Here is a 16,265-nt window from a genome sequence, read left to right on the forward strand (position 1 = left end):
GGGAAACTTTAGCACCCTCACAGCGCTCGTTTTTAAAACAATACCAAGTAATCATGTGTTATCCATTGATTTTGACAAAAATATCTTAATTTTGATATTTAAAAATGATTTCTTTAATTCTCTTTATTTTATTGTAATTTTGATTTTTTTTCATTCTCTTTCTTTTTTTACGAAAGTTTCTCTTTTTTTTTCTTTTTTTTTAATAAAAAAAGTTGTTATTTCATTTTTATTTGAAAAATATATTGAAATCGTGTTATTAAAAAATTCTCAAAATGTTCCAGTATGTTGATAGCATTAAGAGAAACTTTCTCACCTAAGGATATCTTAAAAATTACTACTCAACTTCTCAAGAATCCCATCTTCCATAGCTCATATTTTTTATCTTCAAAAATCAATATTTATAATGCATAAAATAATACTTATAATTTAACCTAAGTAATAATTTCTTTTTATGAAAATTTCATTTCTTGTTCTTTTTATTAAATAAAAGGTAAGCAAGAAATCTTTATTGAAAATTATTTTAAATGCCTTAATATTTAGGTGACATTTAAAAAAAAATTTCTCACATAGAGATTTTTAAAAAATCATTACTCGGATTTCTTTTGAATCTAATCCTTGAAAATTCATATTTATTTTTTTAAAATTATTATTATTTCACCTTTCAAGTTATACCATAATACAATTATTCATAAATAAATTTATTTCCTAAAAAATGTATATTTTTATAAATATTTTATATTTCTATATCTTTTAAGAAAACTATCCAAATTAAAGAAAATAAAAGAATAAGAAAAAAATAAAAATATTTGTATTGAAATGAATTTTTAAATGTCTCAATACTTTAATAAATTTTAAAAGATTTTTTCACCTAAAAAATTCACGTGAATCTATACTTGAATTATTTGAAATCTCATCATAGAATGATTTTCATTTACTTATTAGTATTTCAGAACAAAATTCTTACACCAACATGTTGGTTCACTTTCTTCCCATGGGATCAGATCTCCCCAAAGCTTCTCATGGCCGTGAATTACTACCCTTGTCACCGCTAGCCTCCTTGTTTTTCTTCCCCTGTTTACCTTTTTAGCTTTCCTTATAACCTACTATTCACTTACAAAACTTAAAGGAAAAACACAAAAAACATTCAAACCCAAAACTGCTGAATAACGACCCTCTTTTATTTTGTTTTTGTTTCCTTTTGTTTTCGAGTGCTTTGCTGTTACTGCTTCCCAATCAGGGATAAAGTTTTCTTCTTTTTTTTTGTGTTGTTTTTTTGGTTTTCGATTACTTGACAGGTTTTGGGAAATGGAATTTGGGTTTCACCATTTTTTTAGTTGAGGTGGTCACAACTGACGTTTATGGTGGTTGTAGGGGGTAGAGGGGGTCCCGATATGTCTATGATGTTTTTGTTGTTCTTTTTGGCACTGATTCTGTGCTTATTGTGGCTTGGTTTTTGGTAGTTGCTTGCGTGCGTGTGTGTTTTTATTTGGCTTTGATGACTGGAGATTTAGGTAGTGATTGTGTGTGCTCGTGACTGGGTGGGGGGTGGTTCCGTGAATCGGGGCTATGTGCAAGTGGTTCTATGGTCGGCAGGTTGATGGGAGGCTGTAATGGTGTCGGTGGGAATGGCAGTAAAAGGTGGCTGGGGCTTTTGGTTGTGAGTTTTTCCTCTGTCCGAATCCCCTGTGCTTGTGAAGTAAGAGGCTCCTTAAATTCAATCCCCTGATAAGATAAAAAAAAATCTGAGCATAGGAAATGGGATTTTGGAACCTTGTTGCAGCAGTGGATGTTGCACTGTATGGCTGTGTATTGCTGTACTTGGGAGGAGATAAAGTGATGACCTGGGGGGGTAGTGTTTGCAACTCTTATGTCTTTTATTTTTCATCAATTTATGTTACAAGTCAGTGGGGGTAAAATGAGAGGGGAAATTGAAGAGCTGGAAACGAATGAACAAAATGAATGATGTTAACAAAAGGGGAGAATAAGGCGGTCGACCTTTTTCCTTTTATTTCTTTTTTCTTCAATTTTTCATTTTCTTTTGTTGTAAATTTTCAATTTTTTAGTTAATTTAATTAATTTGAATAAAAATGAAATTAGGCTTTAAAATGAATTTGGGCTCATAATTAGACTTTGACCTTTTAATTGGCCTTTAGATTTTAATTGGGTTTTTAAACCCAAGTGATTGAATTTTGAATCCAAAATGAAATTGGATTAGATTTTTGGCCCATGCAAAATGATTAAAAAATAATTAGTCTGAATCAAAATCCAAACAAACTCAATTAAAATGTTTAAGCTGACTCAAATTGAAACATTCAAAACAAGCGTAAAAATTGAATAAACTCGAATCAATTCGAATAAAATTTGGTGTCTACAATTATTTCTCCTTCCATATTACTAAGAATCAAGAATTAGTCTAAAACATAGAAAAAAAAATTTTGTCCCAAGTTGATGATTCAAGGATTTTTCAAAGTTTTTTTTTTGTTTTTTTTTTTTTGAAATTTTCTAGACTTTTGTTATTTTTTTTTTGAATTTTTGAAAAATTTCATTTTATTAAAAGCTTTACAACTTTTGAATATAGATCTAAAAGCTCTTTTTATTAGAGGTTCCATAACTTTTTAAAATAAGTCTAAATAAAATAAATATAAAAGCTTATTAGATGCTCCACAACTTTAAAAAATAAATCGAAATGAAAACTCGAATTTCACTACCAAAATATGAGATGACTTCAAATATCACCACCAAAAAAAATTCAAATATCACCATCGATTGAATGTAGATAACTTTGGACATCACCATAAAAAAAAAAGACTTGAATATCATCACCGAATGAATGCAAATGACTTAAATGCAGATGACTTAAAATATCACCACCAAGATAATAGAGATGACTTCGGATATCTCCACTGAAGAGAACTCGAATATCACTGCCAAGAGCATTTTGCTAAAGCTCCCATCAAAAAGATTTAATGAAATTCAGACATGAATACTCGAATATCACAAATGAGTAATTTTGAAAAAGCTTAGATATCATCACCGAGTGAGTTTTGATGATAATTCCCACTAAGAAATGAAATTCAGACTTTAATACTTAGACATCACCATCGAGAGATTTTGAAAAAACTTAAATATCACTATCGAGAATTGTTTAATGAAAAAATCCACTAAGAAAATATTAATGATATTCAAACATGGACACTTGAATATACCACTGATCAATTTTGAAAAAGCTCGGATATCACCACTAAGTAAGTTTTAATTAAAAGGCTTGGATATCATTACTAAGAAAGTTCAAATGAGAGTTCCCACCAAAAAAATTTTAATGATATTAAAACATGAAATCTCATATTCACCATCGAATAATTTTAAAAAAGCTTAGATATCACCACCGAGTAAGTTTAATGAAATATGACGTTGAGAAAATTTTGTTGATATTCAAACATGAATACTAGGATATGATCATTAAGTGAATTTGAAAAAAGCTCAGCTATCACCACCAAATGATTTTGAAAAAGGCTCAGATATAACCATTGAAAAATATAAATACTTAGATATCACCACCGAGTGATTTTGAAAAAAGGCTCAGATATCATCACCAAAAATGTTTAATGTGATTCTGATATCATCATAAAGACCATATTTTTCCTTTTACCCATCTTTAATCTTCTCAATTACTTTCTTATTCTTTCCTTTCACAATTTATAAAGACTTGAATTTTCTCTTTCTCTTTTTTTTTTTTTTTAAGGTTTTCAAAACTAACAAATGTACTTACGCCTAAAGGTACAAATGCCAATGTTTTTATGCAAAGGCAAATGCCATAAACATGCATCCATCATTTCTATTATGCAAAGTACCTAAAAGGCATGTGGATGCAAAACTTATCCTAATGATGTAGATGCCAATGTTTTTTCTATATAGCTGACCTTATAATGGTACAAATGCAAATTTCTTTTTCATGATGCAAATGTATCTAACAAAAGTGCAATTAATTTTTTTTTTTACCAACAAATTTCCTTTTCATGATGCAAATGCCTCTTACAAATATAGATGCCAATGTTCATGCATAATACAGATGCCCCAAAAGGTATAAATGCAAATTTGCAAATTCAATTGTTTTTCAATAATGCAAATGATCCATACAACTACAAAATTTCATTTCAAAAATGCTAGTGCTCGTGCAAATGTAAAAATTCTCATGTTACATATGCCCCAACATATATGCAAACACCAATATTTAAAATGTTGATGCAAATGCATGTCGAAAGATACAAATGCTAAGATACATTTTTTTTCAAAAGTTTTCTTTCTCAATTTTGCTTATTCCCCATTGCCCATCAAATTAAGTCTTTAACTTCTTTCCAGAAGGATTTCACCTATATCCATCTTATTTCTTTACCAATTTCTACTTTCTTTGCTTTTTGAACAAGCTTTCTTGATTTCCTTTCAGTTTCAACACACCTTCCTTTTTATTTTCATTTTCAACATACAACATGCAACATGCATTTTGGGCTCAATTGCAAATTAAGAAAACAAACCACCATGTTCCTCCTCAAAAATCGTTTTTCTTTTCTTTTCTTTTCTTTTTAGCAATAGTAATCCTTCAATGAAAAATATTTTTCTTTCTTAAATCCGAACTTGTCTAAAGGTGCACAATTCGATAATTATCTTTTACACCAAACATGATTTCCTTATTTTTCACAAAAATGCATGATGAGTCATTCAAAATTTTTCAAAATGACAAACAAAATTGTCCCATACAATTAAATTTCAAGGTCAAAGATAACAAAATATCCAAACAAATTTAACTTTAGAGTATCTCATAAATTAGCGTTCCCTATTAAAAATAAAAGAAGAGATAATTTTCTTTTCAAACAGATTGAATTATTCAGCATATAAAAGTTTTAGTGCATTTAAGAAGAATTCACCATTTGAAGGGAGCAAAAGAGATGTATACTTTTCTATCTAAACTCATAAATGAAACATAAATTTTCTAAATAGCATAAATCCCTTGAAAAACCAAACATGTTTAACACTCTCTTTAGTACCCAAATATGGCATTTTGATAAATATCAAGGCAACTGTGATAGGTCAAAGATTTTGGAAGGTCATTTTAGAACGGGAAGAAGGTTTAAATTTTCAATATCAATTCCTTTAAAGAATTTCAAACTTTTAGGGCTTTGATGTTCTTGGATTTTTCAAGAGTTTAAGTTGCATTTTATTAACCTTTATCATTTTGCTTGGCATTAGGAATGGCTTTAAAGTTTTCTAGGTTTGCTCTAGACTACTCCTTTTTAAGGCTTTCACCCTAGAGCCACATCCTTTTTTCTTTTTTTTTTTATTGTTTCATCATGCACTTAAGAGTCTAAGTTTTATCCAAAAGGGATTAATGGTTCAAAAAGTAGTTGGACCATGAAAGAATAAAAAAGACTCACAAGTTATATGGAGATCCCACAATGAAGGCCCTTCAGTTTAAGCATTCATACTTAATCAAATACATAGAACTGATAACCTATGGTGCTTTAACTCCGGCTAACCAATTTCATGCCAAAAAAAGAGAACCCAGAAAATCAAAACATGTAAAGGTTTAAGTTTAAAGGATTTTGGCAAACAATCTTCACGTGGAGACGACAAGCAAGGAAACAAAACATAGACTTTAAACCACTCTTTTTCACAGCAAACTTTCATACTATGTTTTAGCAACTTTGTCTTTCTGATGAATAACAAAATAAACTAGGGGATAAAGACCAAAGGAGAACCACTCGTGAGCCATGACTTTCCCAGACACAACATGCACCATACAAAAAAAAAACAAAACAAAACAAAAAAACAACAAGAGAAGAAAACAGTTTTCAACCAGAAAAAGAAGATGGTTGTAGTCTCACCTTTACTATAAATTTTACTATTCCTTTCTCTTTTACCTTTCACTTCTATTTTTTCTTTTTCTTAGGTTGGTTTACACCTCATTTCTTTGCTAGTTTTTTTTCTGTTCTTTTTCTTTTTTGCTCACTCTTTTTTATTTCACACCAATTTTTTATGCTTTTACTTTTTTATGTGTGTTCTATACTTTTTCTCGCTTTTACTTGCTACTGCTCCCCTGTTCAGTTTCTTTTTCCTTCACTTTCTCTCTTTTTTTGGTTCTTTTTTGTTTAGTTTTTCTGCGTCATGATCTAAGCCATAATCCATGGTTCCTTCTCATGTTTTTTATCAATTTTTTTTGGTGTCTTCTCTTTTTCTTTCCACTGGTTTCATTTCTTTTTTACTGCCTTTCAGATGTCTGCCTTATCACAGCTGCCTACATTTATGTTTTTCTTGCTCTTCAATTTTTTTTCTTCTGCTAGTATTGTTTTTTGTTTCTTTTCTTTTTCTAGTTATTGACTCTTTTCACCACTACCTAATTTTTACCCAGTCTTTCCCTCGTCCTTCTACTTTGTGTTCCTCTTTCTTTTCTTCTTTTTTTTTGTTTTCCCGTAATTGTGCTTCTTTTTCCTCCTGCCCTTTTGTTGAGCCAGCTCTCTATTTTTTTCTGTTTTCCAATTTCTACTACACCCTTCACATTGCCAACCTTTCTTTTCTCTTTTTTTTTTTAGTTTTCACCTGCTACTAGTTTTTATTTTTTATTTTTTTTGCCCATCCCCAATTGTATCTCACAAAAGCCTCAACCATGTTTTCTTTTTATTTTTTCTTTGCTTCCAATTTCTCTCTTCAAATCGTTTCCTTTTATGTGGGGCTTCATGCATATGCATGAATTTTTTTATGTGAGCTAGCCCTTCTTCATGCACCAAATGGGCATGAATTCTTTTATGTGAGCTAGCCTTTCTTCATGCACCAAATGGGCCTTGATCAAGGCACCATGTTAAAACCTTAATTGAGGACTATTTCATTTGGTTCTTGATTTTTTTGTTTTAAGGCTTTTAAATTTTATTTTTTTGAACAAGCCTTTTGTTGTTTTGGGTTTTTTTTATTTATATATGTTTTAAAATTTATTATTTATTTTATTTTTATATTATTTATACATTTTTTAATTTAATTTTTTTAATTTTCTTATTTTTTTACTTTTTTTTTAATGGCCAATAACAGGCTATCAATGGGCTTTGAGGACAAATCTCTCATTGGGCCTTTTATTTCGAGCATTTTATTAGGCATTCATTCAAGCCCACACAACAAACCTTACTATGGGGCTCATATTGGGCCTCATATCAAAGCATTTGAAAATGGATTGTGTAATGGCTCAAAAAATTATGATCATGACCCATTGCAAAATTGAACTCGAGTTAAAGTGATAAAATATTTCAAATAAAATTAGGTGTCTACATTCACGATTTCTAATTTTTACGTCTAGCGATTAAGTCTCTAGATAGATACGTTATAACAATGATAAACTAAGTGAGATTCTAGCCTACTAGAAAAATATTATTTTTGTCAATTAGTAGTGAGGGCTATTAATTTGAAGAAAATAGTTGGAGTGACCAATTAAAAGACAAAAGATCATATCTAAATTGTTTTAATGCGATATGACTTTTACTTATTTATACTTTATATTTGTTAGCCTTGAATTGATCTTCATTTTGAAATAACAAAACATTAAGCTAAATAAGCTTGATTGTGATTTTGCAAAAAAAACATTAGTTTAGTACTTGCTCTTATGTTTTATTATTGTTGTACTAAATACATAATTTGTTTACAAAATATTCTTCATTTAGCTAGAACTTGCAAAAATATTTTTAAGTGTTTTTGTTAAGTGAAAATTTCTTTTAAATCATAAAAAAACTTTTTTCCATGGTTTAAAAACATTTTGCACAAAAATGGGAAAAAGGGATCGATCTCTTAAAAGATAGGATCAATCCCCTGGTTGAAAGGATTGACCCCCTCTTGCATAGGATCGATTGATTTTTCATCTACAAAGCTTTCAAGTCCAATTTTTAGCAAACACCAATTGATCCTCTATGGTACGAGATCGATTGGGTATTTATCCAGAAAGCCACCAAGTTGAAAAACTAGCAAAAACAATCAATCTGCTACAATACATGATTGATTGGGTAGCTTACAAAATCGATCCCCTATAATACAAGATCAATTAGGTCCAAAAACCAATCAATTGGGTCTTGTCTAGAATGCTTCAAATGGCTAGTTTTTCAAATCTTCAATAGCTACTTTCAATATCAAACCATTGCTAATGGCTACAAACTAATTTTCTCTATAAATAGGACTCTTCAAACACCATTTAAGCAAAGAGAAAGAAAAGAGAAAATAATAACAAGTCTACATTCAATCTCTCAAGAAATTAAGAGTTTTAAAGCTTTAAAGACTATATCTTTGTATTTGTTGTATCCAAATTATTCTTATTGTTCATTCATTATTCCTTGTACTTAAACTAGGCAAACACATAGCCTTAGAAAGGTATTTCATTATTTGCAAAAGAGCCTTTGTATTCAAAGGAGTTTAGAGAGCAAGAGGTATGTTACACTCTTAGGGTTAGAGAGTAAGGTGAGGTATCCTCTTGAGAATTTTCTAATGATATTGGGTAGAATCTTACAAAAGGTAGAGGTTGCTATCTTGAGCCTAGAAAAGATAAGGATTGCTTCTTGTAAAAATTTCTTCAAGTAGTATATTCAACTCTTTGGCAAGTGAGGATAAGGGAGAAGACGTATGTGCTTTTAGAGAAAAATTGAACCTCAATAAATTCTTGTGTTTGATTTCTCTACCCTTACACTCCTAACTTTGGTTGTTGTTTGTATTTACTTTTACGTTCATTAATTGTTGATTATTGCGTCATACTTTCATCAAAGAGCATATTGATTTTAATTTTCCATTCAAACATTTTGAAATCTATTTTTAGGAAGAATTTTGAGAAAATCCAATTCACCCCCTTCTTAGATTACTTATCTATAAGTGAGTTAACAATTGGCATCATAACTTGGACTTTATTTTTTGTAGGTTTACTAATCTTAGAGGAAAAGATACTATGGCTCAACATATTTTCCAAGATAGTGAAAAAGTCCTTAATGCTCCAATATTTGATAAATATGAGTTTTGTGAACGAAAAATGAGGATGAAAGTATTTATCATGGCTCAAGATTTTTTAGTATGATTCATAATAGAAAGAAGGCTTGGAACTCCTCTAAAAGATGTGAACTACATGAAACAAATATTAGATTATGCTAATGCCAAGTGCATTCTCTATGGAGCTTTAGATTCTTACAATTTCAACATGATCTCAAATTGTTCAACCTTCCAGGAGATTTAGGACAAGCTTGAAAAAATGAATGGAGATATGCCTTATAGATTACAATGTTTAATAAGTGAAAGGTAAGCCTCTAACCAACATGCATCATGTCCATGGCCATTAAAGAGCCCAAGGTAACCTTTAACTCTAGTGATTCAAATTCATATACTTTTAATGAATCACAAGATGCATTTGATAAGTTAGTTATTGAATTTGAGTCAATGAGAATGAAATATAAAAAAATGATTTCAAAATTGAATGTTAAAAATGATTTCTTAATAAATACAAAGAATATTTTTGAAAAAGAAAATGAAAAGTTAAAAATGGATTTTGAAGCTTTCATAAGAAAAATGAAATTTTGGAAAAAGAAAATTTTGATTTGAAAAAGAAATTTAACGAGTTACAAAGAGTTTTAAATAATCCCTAACATGTTAAAATGAGCAAATGCAATTATTATAAATTTCATGATCATTCTATATCCACTTGTCTTATAAAAAGGAAAGTCCCTGATGGCATTAAAAATTATAGTATTTGTAATACTTAAAATAGGTGCAAAATTTAATTTTTGGTCGATTTTTGCATGATTTAAGTTGTTTTCATGATTTTAGGGATTTAAGGTCTTGCAATTGTTTTTCATGCAAGCCATGTATAAAAAGGCAAATTTGGTCATGCAAGGGAAGATGGCAATTGAACCTTTTTGCTTCTCATCATACAACCATATGATAAAGCAAGTGTTTGAAGTGCACAAGGACACTCCCTTGACATTCAACTAAGACATTTGCAAGAGAGGATAATGCAAGTTTAAAAAAGTTTGCAACTTCAAGGATTTCATCTCCTTATTTTATTTGGCCACACCAATCTTAAAGAGAGTTACATGTAATTTTAAAGGCAAAAAGGCTCTATCATGCGACTATTTCAAATCTAAGAAGAAGATAACAATCAATTGATGACTTTCACCCTTAAAAGAACACTAAGGGATTCGGCCAAGGATGTTTGTGTTGGAAAAAGATTTTTTTGTTCATCTCTTGAAGATTTTCAACCTACATCGTTAAGAATTTGGATAAAAGTTAATCACTTTGCTTTAAAACCCATCTTAGCTGAACTAAAAATGGAGATTTAATCAAGTTTGCATCAAGCAATGATCAAAGATCAAGATTGCTTCCTAAACATCCCACTTGGCTAAGCATTCTTGAAAAGGAAGAGTCTCATTCGTTCATGCTACATTGAAGATTAATATAACTCTCATCAATCACTATTTGAATTAAAGTTAAACTCTTACATTCTTTACCCTTTTGGCTAAATCACTCACTATAAATAAAAAAGCCATTTACCCTATTCCAGCATCCCCCATCTCATTCTTCTTTCTCTTTTTAGTTCTTTAGTTCTTTTCTCTTTAGTTTAGTTATTGGCATAGGTGACAGACTTGTCAATAACTATAAAAGCTTTGTTCTTTAAATGATTTTTTTTCAATCAAAAAAGTATTTTTCTAAAATCTCTTTTGCATTACTTTTTAGGTTTCAAATCTTGTTTTACATTCTTAATTTTGGCAAGCATTCTTTTACAAGTTTGATTTAAGTATTCCTACTCTATTTCTTTACAAGTTTTGGCTATTGCTTTTCTTTACAAGATTTCATGCAATTTAGTTTCTTTGTTCTTTTAGGCAATCTTATACCATTTGGCCTTCATCAAGTGTTCCTATTTTCTAATTTATTTTCTTTAGTTTTTGGCTATATTCTTTTACTTCCCAAGTAACAGTTGGTGAAATCAAGATCTAAGCCTACATTGCTTCTTAATTTTTTTTTCTTTCCTTTATTTTGCAGTCAACCCCTAAATTTTCAATTGGTTAGATATAAGATTTTAGGCTTTCACCTTTGGTAATTGAGAGCAACTTAACATTTACAATATATAGTCTGTTGGAAGACGATACTAGATTAGTTCCATTTTATTACTTAATTTGTGCACTTGCAAGCTATACGAAAAGTAGCAATCAAGATTTTGGCATTGTTGCCAGGGATTATAGTAGTGTTCTCAATATCAATAAAGATTTCTTAAACTCTTATATTCTAAACTCTTTTTTTTTATTTACTTTTATTTTTCTTTTCTATGAACTTTTTTTATTTGTATGCGCATATCCAAAAGTGTTAACTTAGCTCGAGTTAATCAAGAAATTGAAAGAATGTTCAAAAGATAAAGAAAAAAGCAATCAGCACCACCTACACCAACATCAATGGCCAATGCAAACAATAAGGCTCAAAAAACCTTAAGGGACTATGCAATTCCCAATTCTGATAGATTTCAACCATCTATTAGAAGGCCAGCAATTCAAGTAAACAACTTTGAGATCAAGCCTTCAATAATACAAATGGTCCAAATTTTTATATAGTTTGGAGGACTAGCTAGCAACTATCCTAACCTTCATTTTTCTAATTTTCTTGAATTATATAATACTTTTCACTATTATGGTGTTTCTGATGAAGTTATTGGACCAAGACTATTTCTTTTTTCTTTCAGGGACAAAGCAAAGAGTTGGTTGACATCACTACCACCTGGCTCAATCACTAAATGGGATGATTTGGTATAAAAGTTTTTTATACAATTTTTCCTATTAGCTAAAATGGCAAAGCTTAGGAATGAGATCACCACATTTCTGCAAGCAAATGGTGAAACACTATATGATGCATGGGAAAGATCCAAAAATTTGTTAAGAAAGTGTCCACATCATGGATTACCCTAATGGTTGCAAATATAAATTTTTTACAATGGTCTCACACCACCCATGAGAACCACTTTTGACTCAACTCTTGAAAGGAAAATTATGAGCAAGACTTCTGAAGAAGCCAATGAATTGATTGAAGAGATAGCTACTAACAGCTACCAATAGGGCATGTAGAGAAAAGGTATAAGTAAAAGTCTACTGGTTTATTTGAGATAGATGCAATTACCTCCATCAATTCGTAGTTAGCCACCCTAACTAAAAAAATAGAAGCCTTAAGAACCTAACCTTAAACCAACCATGTGAATGCAATCCAAAACTCCTTTGTGTCTTGTGATATATGTGAAGGACCACATTCCAACAAAATATGCCAATTCAAGATAGAACCTATCCAATACATTCAATAATCTAAACCTAACCACAATCCCTATAGTAATACCTAGAACCTTAGATGATGAAACCACATAAATTTTTCTTAGAATCAATCAAACCACTAACCTACCAATAACCAAAACAACAACTACTGCCCAAATCCACTAACTTATAATCCACCATAAGAAAAGAAACCAAGTTTTAAGGTTATGTTGACTTAATTGATGCAAGCCAACAATGCCAACTTTCAAAGCCAACCTGCATCAATCAAGAACCTTGAAAATCGAATAGGTTAACTAGCCTAAGCCATAGCCAACAATCTTATAGGTACCTTGCCTAGCAATACTAAATCTAACTTAAAAAAATAAGGTAAGAAAGAATGTAATGCTATCTATTCTTTGAGAGATGTTAGGATAAGGGATTCTAATGAGTATGATGATTTTATGGAAGAACCTATAATGATAAACCTCTCTAATTTTGTAAAATAACCCGAAGTAGATTTTATGGAAAATGAGGACATATTAGAAGATGAATAACTCATAAGATTTCAAAGAGAAATTCTAGAAGGTTTTAACCCAATGGCATTAAAAGCCCTTAAAAACATTGAACCTAATGAGGAAGACCCTAAGGAAGAAAAAGCTTAAATGGAATATGAAAAAGATCTTTACATTGAAGAGTATACTAAAAAAGGGCAAATGCTATTACAAATAGGGAGAGCACTATTAGAAAGTATTCAACCTAAGCTTGAAAAGTAGTTTAAGAAACAATTCAAGAAAAGGCAGTCCAAAGAGAATATCAACAAGAAAAAAAAAGATTAAGAGGAAGAAGTCCAAGAGGAATTGTAAACAAAGCCAAAGATGATTGCTAGAATGTATATGTAGTATTTCAATATAACACCACCTTATCCAAAGCTTATTCAAAATAAACTATTCAAAGAATTAAAAGAAGCCACGTTTCTTAAAGATTGCAGCCCTGAACTTTAGCAACTCTTGCCTAAAAAGAAAAAAGATCTAGGAAGTTTTACTATTCCTTACAAAATTAGACATTTAAAATTTGATGATTCTCTTTATAGTCTTTGTTCTATTGTAAACCTAATGCCTTTGAATATTTTTATGTAGCTAAAGTGTGGAGAGTTGCATGCAAAGTTCAACCTTAAATTTGTTAACCAATCTACTAAGTTACCACAAGGAAGATTAAAAATATGCTTATGAAAGTTAGTAAATATGCTTTTCTTATGGATTTTGTTGTTTTAAACATAAATGATGATAAAGCTCCATTACTATTAGAGAGACCTTTCCTGTTGACTACCAAAGCATTAATAGATGTCTACAACTCTAGCTTTACCCTTAGATTAAAAAATAAGAAGCTACAGTTTATGATTAAAGGGTACGGTGTGTTTACAGATGAAGATAATGTAAATACAGTCAAGGTAAAAGAAAACCTTAAGGAGTTTGACTTAGTAGATAAACTTTCTAACCTTATGATTCAAAATCATTTGGCAACCCCTAGCTCCAGCAATGTCAACACTATAATGAACTTAAGCTTTGTTTATGTTATTCTTGTTAGGAAAGATAGAACACCTTCTACAACCAATTCTATTTATATCATTTCTCAAAGAATGATGCAACAAGGTAAACTCCCTCTTAAAGGGAAAAGGTGATTCCATAAATTTAGAAACAGTCAAGCTTGATCAAAACTGACATTGTTTGGGAGGCAACCCATATTTTATTTTTATGGTTTATGTTTTCTTTATTTTTATTAAGATAGGTATGTTTTAATGAAATGAAGTGAAAAGAATGACTCATACCAATGGAAATCGACCTTAAGTAAATTCAGGGAGTATTTTTTTTTCCTATTTTTTGTAGTGTTTAATTTAAGTGTGAGGGGGGAAAAGCTTTTTGAACATAAATGCTATTTGAAAATTGTGATCTTATTTTTGTTTTCAAACCAAATTAACATACTAGATTTCATTATTATGCACACTTAGTTGATTTTACATAAATTTCCAAGATTGGCTAAAGTATGGTATGAAGATGATTACGAATATAATGGAACTTTAAAAGAATTCTTAAGCATGTTTCTCTTTGGATATGATGTTTGTGCATATGCTTCAATTCTCTTTTAATGAAATGTTATGATTTTTATGAAAGTTTGTGAGATATGGATTTGCATGAGATTTAAGGATATGAATAAATGCTATAGAATTCACCTACTCAACCTTCAAGGTGAAACCTTAGATTGTATTTAACTTAAGAGATGATCTAGGCAATTTTTTGGATTATTTAAGCCTTTTTCAAGCCACCTTGTTATACTGCATCCCTAGTACCTTTTATTTTAAACCTGTTATATTATTCTCTTTTTTTTGTTTCAATTCAACCACATAATAAGCCAATAAGTCTTTTCTTTGATTATTATTCTTTCTTTTGTTTACCTGACTCAATTGTGCTTACTTGTGTATTATAGACATGATTATGATTTTGGGAAGAATGGAGGTGCAAGGAATGAAAAGAAAAGAAAATGGCAAAAGCAAAGGCAAAGCCAAAAATGGCTATAATTTAAATAAAAAAATAAGAGCTCTCAAATGTTCAAAGTCCAAGAAAGTTAAAAAAAGTAAGCTTAGGATTTTGAGCCTAAATTTCATTTTTCCTATCTTGACCCAAACCTTACATTATAAGCCTAAAAGAATTTGATCTTGAGTCAAGTATGTAAGTCTAGCACTAGTAGAGAGGGAAAGGGAAAGTGAACATATTAAGTCTATTTTATCTTTAAATTGAAATGTGATGAAATGTTTTGCATTCATTTTGCTTGAGTTATATGTATGAATTAAATAATGAGTAAATGTATATGTGTAAAGATGCATAAGATATTGGGAGCTTGTTTTTGAAGGAATTTCTTATAACTTTATCTTTATACTTAGCTTTGCATTATGTAATAGTACATGACAAGAATTTTATGTAATTTTTTACTTTGTGAGTATGTATAATAGTTTTTAGTTTTGTTGATTTCAGTTTTTTGCTGGAGGATAAGCAAAGATTTAAGTATGGGTGTATGTGATAGCATTAAAAATTATAATATTTTTAATACTTAAAATTGGTGCAAAATTTTAATTTTTGGTCAATTTTGGTACCATATAAGTTGTTTTCATGATTTTAGGGATTTAAGGTCTTAGAATTGTTTTTCATCCAAGCATGTATGAAAAGGCAAATTTGGTCATGCAAGGGAAGATGGCAACCGAACCTTTTTACTTCCCATCATGCAACCATGAGGCAAAGCAAGTGTTTGAAGTGTACAAGGAAACTCCCTTGACATTTGGCCTAGACATTTGTAAAAGAAGATAATGCAAGTTTAAAAGAGTTTGCAACTTCAAGGATTCCATCACCTTATCCTATTTAGCCACACCAATCTTAAGAAGAGTTTCAAACAATTTTAAAGGCACAATGACTTTATCATGAATCTATTTCAAATCCAAGAAAAAGATAATGATCAATTGAGGACTTTCAAGCCTAGAAGAACAATAAGGGATTTGGCCAATGATGTTTATGTTGGAAACTGATTCTTTTGTTCATCTCTTTGAAGATTTTCAAGCTAAATCCTTAATAGTTTGGATAAAAGTCAATTACTTTGCCTTGAAACCCGTCTTAGTCAAACCAAAATTGGAGATTTAATCGAGTTTGCATCAAGCAATGATCAAAGGCCAAGATTGCTTCCTAAACATCCCATTTGGCCAAGCATTCTTAAAAAAGAAGAGTCTTATTCGATCATGCTACTTTAAAGCTCAAGATAGCTCTCATCCATCCCTATTTGAATTAAAGTTAAACTCTTGCATTATTTACCCTATTGGCTTAATCTCTCACTATAAATAGGAAAGCTTTTCACCCCATTCCATCATCCTTTATCTCATTTTTCTCTTCTTTCTTTAGTTCTTTAATTCTTTTCTCTTTAGTTTAGTTATTAGCTTAG

The 16,265-nt window shown here is 30.2% G+C and overlaps 1 non-coding gene across 1 annotated transcript; it reads right to left on the minus strand.

Annotated features, from left to right (window-relative positions):
• Positions 1-11,840: 11,840 nt before the first annotated feature.
• Positions 11,841-11,947, minus strand: LOC149518431 (small nucleolar RNA R71). The gene has a single exon (XR_016343381.1). It is a non-coding gene; the product is annotated as a small nucleolar RNA R71 (small nucleolar RNA).
• Positions 11,948-16,265: the final 4,318 nt, after the last annotated feature.

The sequence above is a fragment of the Durio zibethinus genome, chromosome 6 (assembly GCF_047325235.1).
Source record: "Durio zibethinus cultivar Kanyao isolate XHJ-2024 chromosome 6, ASM4732523v1, whole genome shotgun sequence".
Classification (NCBI taxonomy): Eukaryota; Viridiplantae; Streptophyta; class Magnoliopsida; order Malvales; family Malvaceae; genus Durio; species Durio zibethinus.